General features: G+C 37.9%; 1 protein-coding gene across 2 annotated transcripts in view; it reads right to left on the bottom strand.

The window, feature by feature from the left end:
- The window catches only part of LOC121529427 (thyroid hormone receptor alpha), a 148,317-nt gene that overhangs the window by 108,653 nt on the left and 24,030 nt on the right, over positions 1 to 15,634 (bottom strand). For both annotated transcript variants that reach the window (XM_041817265.1, XM_041817266.1), the window contains exon 2: positions 7,964 to 8,055. The gene's annotated coding sequence lies outside the window, so the exon portion shown is untranslated. The remainder of the gene's footprint in view (positions 1 to 7,963; positions 8,056 to 15,634) is intronic.

Raw genomic sequence — 15,634 nt, 5'->3', positions numbered from 1 at the left:
AAGTTGACAACCATAGATTCATAGTCCTACAGAGAATGGACCGACATCTTTCTTTTTCTTTTTACCACATTTGTTAAAGGAAATTCTACAGAGTACTCGTGAAAGCGGGGAGGCTGACCTCCCTCCAGTCCAGCTGTCTATTTAGGCTCAAGCCTTTTGTTGTGTCTCTGACTACTTAATCTTGGTCTAACAGCAAAATTAATCCACGATGCTCTAAAAGGCTCTTTGTCTGTAAGCTAAACAAAATGAAACAAACAAAAAAATCTTTAATACATAAAATTACAGCAAATGCAAGCAACCAAGTGTATGTATATAAATATAGGAGAAATCTTGTGAGGTTTCAATCTTACAGATCTCTTGGCACAAGATTTCATCACACCTCTAACAATGATGTTAATAATTGTAGGCATAACCCTTGGTTATGTTTAAGGTCGATGTATGACAAAGAGGATGCATAAGAGTGCTGGAGTTTCAGGCCTCTGTTCCATCACCAAATAAACTCACCATCAATTTATTAGGCACGCCTGTTTATCAGGCACACCTGTTAAATTTTTTTTAAGTGACTTTGAATGTGGTTTGGTGTCAGGTGCCAGACGGACTGGCCCGAGTATTTCATAAACTGCTGATCTACTGGGATTTCCAAGCACAACCATCTCTAGAGTTTACAGAGAATGGTCCAAACAAGGGAAAATGTCCAGTGTGCGGCAAACTGTACAAGGATGTACATATTACACCTTGAAATGGCAATGTGAAAAAACCAACAGGTAGCTATGGATGCATTTACTATTTTCACAGTTTTGGCGCAAGAATTTTAATGATTACATCTCTTACATAAACCTGCAGTTCCATGTTTGTTGGGTCTGATTGGGCCTAATGTCTTGATTGTCCAGGTATTTCACTGGTCCTCTCACCATGTTCTCATCTCTTTAAGCCAAAAGAAATATTTTTAACACAATGAGAAACAGAATTTGATTGTGAAGTTGAAACACAATTTATATAAAAAAAAAAGCCACCTTCAACATTTTTAACAAACTCTGTACTACTTGGTTGTAGATATTAACAATGACAATGAAACTGTTTTGCCTTGGACTGGTTAAAGGCTGTCTTTGAACTGGAGTCTGTACAACAGATTATAAGATGCACAGTAAAATCTCCACCGCCACTCTGTGACTAAAACTGAGTTGTATGACTGCTGAGAAGATGTAGTTGACATGAACTCAATTTCAGAAGAATCACTGAGTTTAATTCCATGCATAACATGATTTTTTTTCAACACGATCCACCAAATGATTCTTAAACAGAGCCTCAAGCAAGGATTCCATTGCAAAAATAAGTGAATCAAGCGGGCCTGTTATTTCAGTACATTTAATCAGCATGTAATATCATGTGCTGCTCATCTCATTTTCAGATTGTAGCTGCAGGTTGTGAATATTAACAAGGCTGACAATAAAATCTGTAGTCTTTCTGCCTTCCCTGCTGAGAGGAGATCATTGCAGAGCTTTCGTTATTTATAACTTTGGTTGCTTGAAAGTGTTGAAGCAAAGCTAGTAAGGTTTGATAAGGATTCAAAACTCCATACTGACTGTAACTCTGATAATACATTATTCCACCGTTAGACTGTAAAACTGTCTGATTTCAACGCGGAGCTTCACTCCTGTTCTCCCTTTAAGGGCTGTAATGATTTATTTATTAAAAACATCCAAAACTTTGACATCACATCGTTTATTTGTGTCTAGTGCCGAGTAGTTCTGCTGAGCTGAAAGCTATTCTGACCGTAGTTTAACCCCACCAATCTCAGCCTCTCATTCAACTTTGTCTTTGTTCAGTTAGTCCCAACAGGCCTTGGAGGAGTAGTCAGTGCGGTCAATGATTTCAGCCCTGGATGAGTAAGATGCATCAATTCTGGCAAAGAAGAGGAGATGCAAAGCATTGTGGGTATTCTTATTATTGCAAAAAAAGACGTTGGCCTTTGTGGATTTAGTTGTTTTCATGGCAACGCTGATTAATTCTGATTTTAGTCCTCAAAATGTAACTGGCACGCCATGCAGTGCTGCTTCATCCTGTTTCTGTTTGTTCGCACGGATTCAGATCCGTGTTGCGTGTTTGAAAATTAGGACAATGTGAGCACAGCCATTAAGGAGGCTCTGAACATCTGTTGCAAATTTACATCAGGGGAGCTCAGACGTGTGAAAAAAAATTCAGTGTGTGCGAGACAAAGTTATATCAAATCACATTAAATCTACCGTCCTGTCAGAGTGCATCACATCAGGGAGTCAGGAACGTTTTTATGTTCCACTAATATCTCTGCTGAGCTTTTCACACTCAGCGGGGGTTATAAGGCCATACGACCATTATCCATTGTCTGAACCATTTTTTAACTGCAGGGGAGGTGCGACTAGCTGACATGCACGCACTGTAACACATCTTGAACTTCACTGTTATAGTAAAATAATAGGTTATGCTTTAAATCTTTGCTGAAACAAAAAGAAATCAAGGAAGTTTCACATGTGGGTCTTTTCTGTATGTTATTTTCGGTATAAAATTCATTTTCAGTGGCATTTATAATTTGGCTGTTATGTATCATTTTCTATTACTGCCACTGGAATAATAGCCTTTATAAATATACTCACATCTTCTTTGTAGCTTCATCCCAAGTCACTATCTTTTAATGAAATTAAAAGGACTTGCCAAAACAAATGTCTTCAATCAATACAACATTATAGGATAATTGCAAAACGCACAGATCTAATCTTTACATTGTCCAGTAAGGGTTTTAATTTTTAATTTAGTAATCTAATTAAACAGAGCAAAAGAGAGACCATTATTGGAAAATAGAAGAAAAGCAGCTGATTAAATGTGAAGTGGTGTCTGGCTGCAGCTAATTTAAAACCTTTATCATTCTGAACAATGAGAATGTTTTGGTAAGCAATTTTATATTGTATTTAACATACACAGAGAAACAGAGACAGTTTTTCCTCACCCCGCCACAGGAGAACAATTCATGGCTCTCTGCATACTTTGTATCATGAGAAGAGGTCTCATGGACACTTCTGTCTCCTACAAAGGAGAGAGAAGTCTAAAAACTTGCGTGACCAAGGTTGGTTTATGTTCACCGTCAGCTGCCCTGACATCTTCTTTAACTCTCTTGATTTTCAAAACAACCATTGTTCTGCTATGAGCAGAGCACATGCTGTGCTGTACTACATTTACCACACGTGACAACACCTATAGACAAAACGAGAACAACACTGCATGTAGCACAGTTTTGATTTAATCTCAGTTATCTTGTTTTCATGACCATGGGACACCTCGATTGTAGGTCCATGTAAGTTCCCTTCCAGGATTAATAACTGTTTAACCAAGGACACAATGGGACTGTATCTTTAAAAGTACAAACTTGATACACTTAATAAGACAGGAGAAACTTAAAGGAATGATTAGACAAAAATGGGGATCCCGATTCTTACTTATTCAGAAACTGTAGAGCAGGGGTGTCAAACACAATCACAGCAGGGGCCGGATTCTGGATTCAGGACTAACCTGAGGGCCTAACAGGGTCACCTTTTTAACCATAAACTGTCAACCTCATTTCACCAGTAATAAAATATGAAAAAAACACTGATGATGAATGATTTTGACATTTAAAAAGTTAAAAAGATAAGTTTAAAAGCTCACAATCAGAGAATAGTAAATTTATTGGTTCAAAATGGTCAAAACATGAAATCGAAACTGAAAAATATTGTTTTTTTTATGGCAAATATATTAGAAAAAAGTCTAGACCATGAGTTTAAAAGGTCAAAATATGAAATAAATTTTGTAATCATGAAATTAAAAGTCAAAATATGATTCAAAATGTTAAATTTTAAATAGTCTAAAAGGTCAAACGATGGGATTATGAAGTCAAAGTCTGAAATTGAAAAAATGAGATAAAATACAAAATAACTGGTTTAAAAAGGTCAAAATATCACTTGAAAATTAGAATTATGAATCTTAAAGCTCAAAATATATGAGAAGTCAAAATTATGAGTTAAAATGCACAAAGTATCAAATTAAAAGTCAAAATCCTAAATTTGAGTCTTAACTGTGAGATGCTAAATTAAAAATGTGAAATTTAAACACAAATTAATTTATTTTCCAACATTCCTGACTTCTTATCTAAATATTTTTACTCCTTACTTTTTCAGATTTTGTGACTAAACAAAGATTTTTAAATCATCAAGGATAAATTTACATATTTATACTTGAGGAAATCTGCAGACCTCATACTGATGGGCCAGTTTTAACAGAAATATGATCATCTTGCAGGCTGGACTTAACTGTTCCACGGGCCGGATTTGGCCCCTGGGCCTTGAGTTTAACACCTGTGCTGTAGAGGTTTAAACCAAGATTTGCAGGGATTTGCAGGTACTGGTTAAGATTTTTGTAAGATTAAAGCATGTAAGTAAGTATTCAGTTGGTGGTTTTATCAAAAATTTGGATTTTTTTAATCACATACATGGAACAGAAGAGGATGATTTATATACCAATAATACTGGGATCATAAAGAGATTTTTTTCCCTTATGTTGACGTGCACATTCTTGTGCTGGCTAGTTTTATTGTATTATTTAAAGATTTATTTTTTGGCTTTTTGTACCTTTATTGATAGACGAGGATAATGGATCGAGTCTGAAACAGGGCAGACATGTGGGAAAGGGCCAAAGAACCCAGACCGCCTGCATACATGGGGCGCGCCTTAAACCATTAGACCAAGCGCCCCAGTTGTATTGCATTTTAACAACAATAGATTTATAAGCCCTTGGCTGAGTAGTGTGTTGCTGACTTTTTCCATCCCATGAAGATGATTTTCAGAGTATGAAGTGTTATACAATATCTTGAGTTCTTCTACCACATTGATGTGCTTGGTGGGCTTAAATGTGTAGAAAATATGTAGGTATTTAGTTTGGTGCACTTGATGATGAAATCAAACAGCAGCACCCAAAAATAAAAATGAAAAGAAGCCAAGTAAAAACTCTCCTGTAGTTCCTGGTTTTTACCTCTTCTACACGTCATCTGAGGTGGTTTTACACTGACTTAAAGTCTTTGCATACTGGGTCCATTATTTTCTTTTGCCTTTTTTCTGATCCGTTATCCATAAAAAAACATCACACACTCGGACCTTGAACACTGAGTCCACTGTGTTTTTACTTGCCTTTACAGTGAAAGTTCGTACAATGTGGTAAATTGTTTCATACTGTCAGCCTGTGGCTCAGACAGCACACATTCATTTATCATAACACTAACCAGTTAGGAGAGATGGAGAACAATCTCTGGGGGGGGGGGGGGGCGGAAGCAGCAGGCACTGATCTGAACCATCAATCACTCCATCTAAACTTCTTGGACTAATGCAAAACATCCCATAAAATCGCACAAAAAATAGTAATAATGGCAAACAAAAGTTTTGGCATCAGTGTGCAAACATGATTAGAACAAGGTGAAATCAATTTTCTTTATTGATATGCAAACAATATGGACGATAAAATGGACTGTAGACCATAGGCTTTCAGCATCTGACACTGATTGTAAAGTAACAACATGTAGAAATTCATCTTTCTGGCCCCCATTGGAGGTGTTGGTAGCTAAATGGCTACATTGAAGAGGGTATTTTATAATTACATGCTGGTTCAGATAAGCTTGTACAACACTGTCAATAAAATGCACTCCTCATAAGAGAACCTCAGCCTGTTACCAAGTTATACAGTGCTGAAAGGAGGTCATCTGGGCACTCTGTAGAAATGGCATGGATGCTAGATGTGATTCTGTCTATTGTGATGTTGGATTGACTTTGAAGCTACTACCAGCAGTAGTTAGTGCCGCATGCTAATGTCCTGCTAAAATGCTCATGTGATAACAATGATTATGCTTACAATGTTTGTGATGGACATGATTTTAGTTTTGTTCTACAGCATTCACATTTGTTAAAACTTTGTTTCAATCTATTAAAAAGTGGTTGAGATTTTTGAGTGACCAAACAACACTGCAATAAATGAAGCAATGCCAATAACTCCATTTCTATAAAAACCCTGACTTAATTCACAGACTAACCCGAACACTGTGTAAAGATTTAAAACAGCCTGAAGTTTGCAAAACATCTTAGTTGTGCATGTATATTAAACATATTGAAAACATGTTCATTGTTCTATGAATGGTAGCTGTAAATGTATTTTTAAAGACCTTACAAGCCCTTGTCAAAGCATGTCTCTAACTCATTATAAGATCAACGACATTTACAGCACTAGTCTAAAGGTTTTTCTGTGTTCTCAGCGAGAGAAACACCACTTTGTTCTTCCTGCCTTTTTGCTGCCCTGCAGACATAACACAGCAGTTGAACCTTCTTTTTCAGAGCTGATTTCATTTAAAGTTTTAAACATAAAGAAAAAGTCACAGGTGCGTGAGATGACCTGCTTCAACTGACACAGGCGAGAAATGCAATTTGTGCAGAAGTGTTGGCGTGTTTCACTTTTAAATAACCTTTCATTAACCAGCCTTTCCTTATCATATCCGATGTGATTTCACACCTGAGCTGTCAGATGAGATTTTTAATTAATGATCAGATGTAACTGATGTTTCACTCTGCAGCTTAAAGGAACATCCGGCAGCGTATCCCTTACCTGCAGTTAGAGCAGCAATAATGACTATTGTGATAGTCAACCAGTCATCAGTTAACAAAATGGTAAATTAATCAATCAGATAATGCACAAGTATTTATATCAACACTCTTATTTAACTTCCAATGTTTACATTTAACAAGAACCTCAAACTATGCTGATTAAACTCCTAATTAAGCTAAGGAAAAGATAACATGATCTAAGGGAAAGGCTTAAAGTCAGAGAAAGAAAAATCCCTGCATGGCTGTAACTTTGGATTGTTTAGTTGAATGTCAGCGATAATTTTAAAAGTGATATGTCCGACAGACCTTCTCTTCAAATGCTTATGGATTACAGAATGCTTCAGCAATAAACAAGGCCTGATTTACAGACCTTTAAGGCCATTCTTTTGTTATATATTTAGCTAGTGCTGTTTGTGAACAGCTGACTGCCCAAGTGTTGGTAGTTAGCTGTTTTCATTAACAGAGCAGAGTGGTTTTTAGCTGTAGGAAAGGGAGGAACAAATGTTCTAGCTGAGCTTCTTTAGAGTAGATGAATACGATTCTCCTGTGCCTTCTGACTACAGTTGGGACTGAAGAGTTTTAAAACTTTTCCTGGCAGTGTTAAGGAAGAAATGCTCACAGAGTTTGAGAGTTTCAGGATGCTATTATTTTACATTACGCTTTGTTTTATTGCGACCTGTTAATTCCCAGTTGCTGTTTCATATTTGCAGCTATCGGCAGAATTAGTATAGATGTGTGATCTGTCACTTCTCAATGACATAGTTCCAGAAAAGATGCTACGGTATCACACAAAATGAGAAAATATGCAAAATTATTCAACCAACTAATTACCAGCTGTTCAATCAGTTGGTAACTACACCTTGTTTTAGTATATCTTTAGATTACCAGTATTATTTTTTATTAATGCTCTTTTAATGCCTAACATGAGATGAAATATTTTAGGAAAACTTTGTTTTGTTTTTAGGATACAGAGTACAAGCAATAAAGGTCTTTACATACTGGGTCTGTTATGTGCGGATGCACTCGGACCTTGCACACTCGTCTGATGCGTTTTTATTTGCCTACTATGGTGTTTAGAGTGTAAAGAGAGTGTGAGAGAGAGAAGAAGGGTCGACAGGGGTGAGCAAGAAGGAAATAGCAGGCAGGCCTTTTTGGACGAAAAAAAACAGACTCAGTGTGTAAGAGCCTTAATGCAGGTGGACTTGTGGTCCATATAAACGCTGGGATTTTGTAAAACAGGGTGAGCAAACAGACAATACACTTGGAATAAAATCTGTGTTACAATCAGCTATAAAGAAGAAGAGAAAAGAACCAACCTGGTGTTAAGATGACAGAGACCAGTCTTGCTTGTTGACACAAACATCAGGAAGCAGAGGGTCATCATTGATATAGGTGCCAGTCTGGAAATCTGAAACATAAAGAAAATCTATTTTGATTTATTTATTTTATTATCTATTTTAAAATGTGACATCATTGCAGTCGAAAATGGTCTGGGTTAAGTTTAATGGAAAGGTATTGGTACACGGTGATGCATCTTTCTTAATTTCTTATGTTTGATGAAAATGATTTTTGTTGTTTATAAGATTCACTAAGTCAAGAGTGATTGTCAGAGTAGGAGTTTATCTCTTGTAAAATGGCTAACATACAGCATTTTAGTTAAAGAAAAGAAACCTCTATATCTCAAGCAGCATGCAGTCTAATTTATCTATAGACCAAATCTCAATCTTTTCAAATAACACAAAAAACTTTGTAATTGAACAGAAAAAGTGCACAGCCTTTATTCATATCTTTAAGGTTATACAAAGGTTTTTGCAAATGAAATCTGATATTATGACAGGTTTTGGATCCACTCAATTGAAGATGAAAACTTATTGTGTTCCCTCAGATCTCAGAGGTTCATTCAGACATTATCAGGAGCAAAATCAGCTCTTCATTGTTATGGTCTATTTTTTTTACTTTTACATCTGCAGAGGACAGTAGCCCCTAAAGCTTTAATTTCTAATTTTGTATTTAACTACATGAAGCTAGAAAATATACAGGAAAGCACTGTCCATAGTTGTGATGCTATTTACATGTCTCTCACACTTTAACTTTGAAATGAAATGGGAGGAAAAACTACCTTCAATCTGAATAATGAGACTCTACAAAGATGCTAATGTTAGCTGAAAGTCACATCATGCCTAGGAGGTCAAACAACCCTCCCTTAGTCTGCCTCATGAATACAGCCAGCTTTGACCCAGCGAGCTCAATTAGAACTGAGAGCACTTAATCTTCTAACAAGTGAAACACTGGCTGTCAACGATGAAGCCTGAGTGAAAAGCAGGATGAAGCCTAGCTAGCCTACAGCTAATCCTGCAGTGGGACTAAAAAAAAGGTCTAAATTTGTAAACAAACAGTTGGCTAAGCTTAAGTTGACCACCACTGACACTGAGGTTATAAACAAGCTACCATCAGATGAACTAACATGAATTCCAATCAGTATAGTCATTAATAATATAAGAATGACCAGCTGTTTGTGCTGTGTTGTTCTTCTCTACTAATAAAATAAAGTTGTTTTTTTTTAAAGAGAGCAGTCCACTATCTAGTGTGTGGCTGTATAAAAATGGACAGAGCAACACCTAATCACAAGTAAAGCCAAAGGTTACAGCGCTCTTCCTACTGACTGGCTGCAATATAGGTCAAAACCCAACTCCTGTATGTGAACAGATGGGACATAGGTCAAAGTTCAAAATCAGAATACACTTTAGATAGTTCTTTATTAACTCAGATTTATCCTGACAGTAACTGTCATGCAGATTTGTGTTCAAGTCATCTTTCTTCAGTGAAGTAGGGATGTGTCACTCTTCTGATTGCCAACAAGATGCAGACTATTGAGATAATTAGTCCACTATTCGGGTTTGTTCAACAAAATGACTTAATAGGTGTTTTGAGGCAGAGATGGGGACTCGAGTCTGCGACTTGGACTCGAGTCGCACTCAAGTTGCACACATCAGTGACTTGAGACTTGACTTGGACTCGTGCACAAAACACTCGCGACTCAACTCGGACTCGTGATTTGGGACTCGTGCACAATCTTCAGTTTTTAATTTTTCCATCATGATCTCTTGTCCCCCTGTCACTCTTTTTCCCTTTTCTCCCCTCCTCTTTAACGGTTCGTGCACCTTTTACACAGCACCAACCTCTCTTCCTCATCCTCGTTCATGCTGCATATGACACACAAACGCGATGCTCACACACGCACCTACTTTGAAACGCATGCTAACATGTTGGTTGTGCAGATTGCAGACTTCAGACTGTTGAGGGCAAAAGTTTCAGAATACCTAAACTCTTTTCTCCTGCATTAACGCTCCTCTCCACGGAGGATCAACGTCAGCGCTGTTTGTGTGTGTGTGCGCTACAGCTGTGTGTGTGTCTCTGTGACGCCTGCGTGAGCCATGGGTGTGTGCAATGTTAAAATATTATTTGGTTAATAATTCCCTTAATAACATTTGTTTATGGGGAACAAACTAATGTTAGAATCTCTGCATTGTAGCTTAATGATAATGAACAGACATAAAAAGACAACAGGAACATTAAAACTTTAAATATGGTTCGTGGAGGCAGTGAGAAACACAGACAGATAAGAGGCTGTAACAGATAAATCATAACTAAGGAGTCCAGAAGATTTCAGCTGAATAAAGTGAAATTTTGCTTGATTTTACCCATATAAAAAAATTTACACCACAAATGATGACAGAAGTTTATTAAGGAGAATGGAGGGAGAAATACTCAGCATACTCTGTTGCAGATCTGTTTGAGTGAGAATTAGAAATGATCTTTGAGTTTTTATATTTATTTATTTCAGAATATTCAGTTTATTAACAGTTAGTGTTTCTGTGTTAGTATAAAATTACTACCATTAAAGAAACATATCTGACAAATAAGAAAAACATTGAATCTCCAGTGTCTCAGTGTCTGTCTCTATCAGTGAAGTCTGACTCATGTGTCTGAAGTGTTTCATATGTACAGCGAGAAGAGCTTTATTAAGAGGAGAGCTTAAACTGGACATGTTGATGAGGGAAAAAAGAGAGAGCATGTGTTTTATCTTATAGCAGAGGTACATATGATATATAGAAAACATTCCCAACAACAGAACTGTGGCTAGTAGAAACACTGAGTGGCTAACCATTAGCCACAGTGGCTGCCTGGTGTGAAAAAAGTTAGTGTCAAGCCCTGTTCATATGTGCACATGTGCACACCACGGGTAGCCGGCCACAGACAATACCCCGCCCTAGTGATGGTGATAATACAGTACAGGATTTAGATTCTTCAGATAGAACAATGCATTGGTCTAATCAGACTGGACGTCAGAGGCAGATCATAGAATGCTCATTACAACCATTGGAGACTTGAGACTTGACTTGGACTCGTGAGCAAAGACTTGAGACTTGACTTGGACTTGCAAAAAATGACTTGTGTGCATCTCTGTTTTGAGGTAATAAGCTATGTTTTGGCTTTAAACATAATCAGTGACGATGTAGTTTGGATGATTTTCTTTATGTGTAGGCTGGTAGTGTTTACATCCACTTTTCACACAGATAAAGACACACAAGTTACATATTAATTAGAGCCTGACCAATTTATCGGTGGGCCGATTAATCGGGCCGATTTAGCGTATCACAGATTAATCAACATCGGCCAATATGTAGCCGATATATTAACTTTTTTTGCTGTGCAGGGATTTTGTCGCTCTGCTCCTGTGTGTGTCCCTGCTGATCTCAGCCCGAGTGCCTGGCCCCTCCCTCTCACACACAAGCAGCTCTCTCTCCCCCACTCAGGCCCCGTACACACGGAGACAAATTCAGGAGTATACTAGGGGTGGGTAAAAATATCGATTGATCAATGCATTGCAATACCCCCCCCCCCCCCCCAATTCAATATAAATTCAGCAAATCCTCTGAATCGATTCCTGGCCAGTGGGGGTCTCTGTGCGTGTGATTTGCATTGTATGGACGGAGGCCGCACTCGACCACCCAGCAACCAACCATAACCATGTTATGTGAGGTTTATCACAATTTCCAAGAAGACAGAAATATAATTTAAGTTTACATGCACTTTACTTTTTCAGTGTTTATACAGAACTGTCATGTTTTTTACTTTTGTACTCCATATGCACAGATAACTTATTATCGTGCAAAATTTTTTTCAGATGTTTTATTGCTCAAAAATGTGAGGTGACTTACCAAATATATTCACATGTGCATGAAAATAATTATTAAAAAATTGTCAACAGGTTATTTGTGTATTTCTACTTCTTACTGAATCGACATTGAAGCATTTAAATCAATATCGAATCGCATCAATATCAAATCGAATTGCAATCTAAAGAATCGAAATTGAATTGAAATGTGAGGTTCTTAACAATACACAGCCCTAGAATACATGCAAAAATTTTTTTGTCATATCGGCATTTCATCCACACAGAAATGGCATTTTGGGTGACTGTAAATGATACTTTTTTAAAATGGGTCCCAGAGTGCATAAATCTGTAAACCGCTACCGTATCTTCTCCGCGTGGACGGCTATCCGCACATTTCTTGAAATGAACGTCACACGCAGTGTAGCTCTCTGAAGACGCCTGCGCAGGTCCGACCAAAACAAACATGGCGGAATACAGGGTGTGTGTTCGTGCTGCAGAAGCTACTGAGCTTGTTATGGCTTTTACAGCAAAATGTGATGCTCCTTTACCACCACCGCGAAATGCATACACCATATGCTCTTAAATCTAACGCAGAGAACAACCAGAAGGGCAACTAGAAGAAAGTTTGTGTCAGTTTTCGGTGAGCTTTTTCTTCTCTTTTAGTGCATTTCTGTGGCAGCAACACAGCGCCACGTACAGGCTTGGCATATGCACTACAGCGTTTTCAGTTGTTTAAGTTGCATCTTTGTGAAATAAAGATAAATGCAACTGTTAATTCACATGCCCACCATTATCTAATAAAAGACTACTGCACAGCATTTTAATGTTGTCCAAGTTGCATCTTTGTGAAATAAACAAAGATAAATGCAACTGTTAACTTAGTATATATCCTTTGTTTATCAATGTTCTTATTTAATATATCGGCCGATATATCAGATTTCAGCTTTTTTAGCCCCCATTATCGGCATCGGCCCCAAAAATCCCATATCAGTCAGGCTCTAATATTAATATTACAAGAGTTTGCACCACTGTCAGACAAAAGATATTGGACAGAAAAAAAGAAAATCTACAGTTTATGAGGTAAAAGGATGGGTAAGAAGCTTTAAATGTATATGAGAGAAAAATAACCGCACGGCTAATTCTCGCACACTATCGTAATGCTCCCACGACAAGCAGGCTCTGCTTTGGAAAAAAAAAAAAAAAAGGTAATCTTTTTATCATAGAAGAAGCATAGTTCTGTTTGTGACCAGCTGAAAGCGAGTGAGAAGCGAGTGTGTCACAAACATATATAAACACGCACACACACTCTGTGTGCTGTGTGAGAGAGGGAGAAAGGAGAAAAAGCAGTCGATAGCTGCAGGATGAGCAGGGTGAATGTTCCATTTCAGATGTGAGTGAAATAATAAACTTCTCAACTCCCCAAGACTCAAGCCAGGCTTCTGTGTCTGCTTGTTGCTCACTGCAACAGAGGCTAAATAGAGTTGTTAGCTTCGAAGTTAGCGCAAGTACTGCAGAAAACTAATAAGGCTCCTCTGTGCTTCCTGGCTTTCATCAGGACCCTGCAGCAGGAGTTTTACATTTATTTGCAGTGTTAAGGGCAAATGCTCATGAGTTTATACATTTTGGGATATGATAATGATGCATCAGCCTCCACAACAATGCTGTGTTTTGTTTGTGTCGCATCACGGTCGCTGATTTGCATACAACTCTGAGCAAAGACAGTCAGGATGTGAGATGGCTCACTTCTCCTCCCCCAGTATTAACTGTTGTATTTAAAGGAATGATCATTCTCATTTTGATTAAGAAAATCATTAGCAAAAACATGGAAAATAGGATTTTTTTGTTAACTAATCAAAAAAGTTGACACTTGAATGTTTGCATGAGTGTAGAGCATAGTATCTCTACTGCAAAAAATCTTCTATTAAACTTTTGTTTTTACACATTTCAGGTTAAAGAAATATTGAACCTTCTGTGATGTGAAAATTGCAGTAGGCCAGATTCCAATGAAATCTAAATTTGATTAATTGCTTTGCTTTATAGAAACAATGCAATTACATGTTCATCATGAAAACACGCATCCAACGAATCAACAATTAAATCTGTCAGTGCCCTATTTTGTCAGCAAATTCTGTTGACAACATTGATGATTTGTTGCATCCCTATTGTGAATTGTCTTGTTTACTGTCATGCTGAGAACTTTAATGTACATACAAAGACCCCCGGAGGGAGGAGTAAAGGCCTCAGCCTCCTCTGTAGAAGTTCATTCTGAGCAGGGAGTCCGTCTTTTAAATGTAATCCTTGGACCACTTCCTGTTGTGGCCACTCCTGACGCCAGTCTCCGTTCCTCTCTCCATGGGGCAGAGAGTTTATGTGTGTGTGTAATTTGTACTGCGTGGATCTGTGTCGACTCCCTGAGAACATTTGTGTATGTGTGTAAGCTAGAATCCTCCCTGGAGGGATGAGAGCTTGTTATGAAGTCTTTTCTCTCATCCCACTGAAGCAGTTTTTTTAGTCTTTCCTCTTATCCCCTAAAACAATACAATCCCCCTGAGAGATGCTACTGAGAGAACGAGACTGCGCAGCATTAGAGTCAGAGATAGAGGGAGGAGAAACCGAGAGAGAACAGAGCGTCCTGAGCACAGTGACAGCACACATGCCTTCACTCACACGATACTGTCCTTACTATCGGTGCTGAGGGATTAAAGAAATGTTTTAGGGTACCAGAAACCAGGGTTGTCCCAATCAGCAATTTTGGCCTCCAATCCCGATCCGATTTTTTAATATTAAATATCTGCCGATACCGAGTCCCACACCTATATTCATTATTATTTGGATTACAGTTACAATTGTTTTTGTTAACAAAAAACTGAAGTAAACAGAATAACTACTAGATGTCTCAAACTTATTCCATTTAACTTAGTACAGCCAACATTGAATCATACAGATTCAAAAAAAGAGTTCCTATTCTAATATAGCAGCTTAATCTGAGACATAAACCAAAACACTAGCATTGCAATAAAACCCAAATATCAAATACAAGGCACTCTTGTTATTACAGAGCGATTTCTAAAGTGCAACTGGGGCTGCTACATCACTTTTTCCTCCCTCGCTTTTATTTTTTTTGCCCACTATTACTTTAAAATGAAGTGTAGCTTCTTTTTTAGGAACATTCTCAATGGCCTGCTTTACATGCTCTGCTGTGTGAGACCCACAAAACTGGCGTCCATGTAATACTGCACGCTTTAACTCAAAGGTTGAGGACTGTTCAGTGAGGCTGCGCAGTGACATGGGGGAAACATCAGAGCTCTAAACGTCTGTAGTAAAGCTAACAACAGCAAAGCTGCTTTATAAATTCTCTAGTTTGCTGTCATATAGTTAGTTGTACAGCTCCGGTAAGGCAGTGTCAGGAATGTAATGTCAAGACAGCAGGGGTCTAAAAACTCAAGAAGACGAAAAAAAAAAAAAACAAATTCTCCACAACGGAGATGGGCTGGTTGTCTGAAGTGATTAATTCGACCACTTTTTCTGTTATCTTTTTTACCTTATCGCTCCCTTGAGGATACTTGTCTGTTCTCTTAAAGTCCAGAGGTTGTTGCTTCGGTGAAGCTGCCTGTTGCTATAGTGAAGTCACCGTATTCTGCTGCATGTTTAGTTTAGAGATGACAGATCAAATTTGTAGTGTTAACTGCTGCTACCACCTCTTGAAACGGTCGTATTACAGTCTCTGCAAGTGGCAACTGGACTGTTTTCACTCTCAGGTTTGAAGTTTTTCCACACCGCTGACATTTTAAACCATAGACACAGGAAT

This window comes from Cheilinus undulatus, linkage group 21, assembly GCF_018320785.1.
Source record: "Cheilinus undulatus linkage group 21, ASM1832078v1, whole genome shotgun sequence".
Classification (NCBI taxonomy): domain Eukaryota; kingdom Metazoa; phylum Chordata; class Actinopteri; order Labriformes; family Labridae; genus Cheilinus; species Cheilinus undulatus.
Note: the sequence above shows the minus strand (reverse complement) of the source record. Positions and strands in the feature narration are given on the sequence as shown.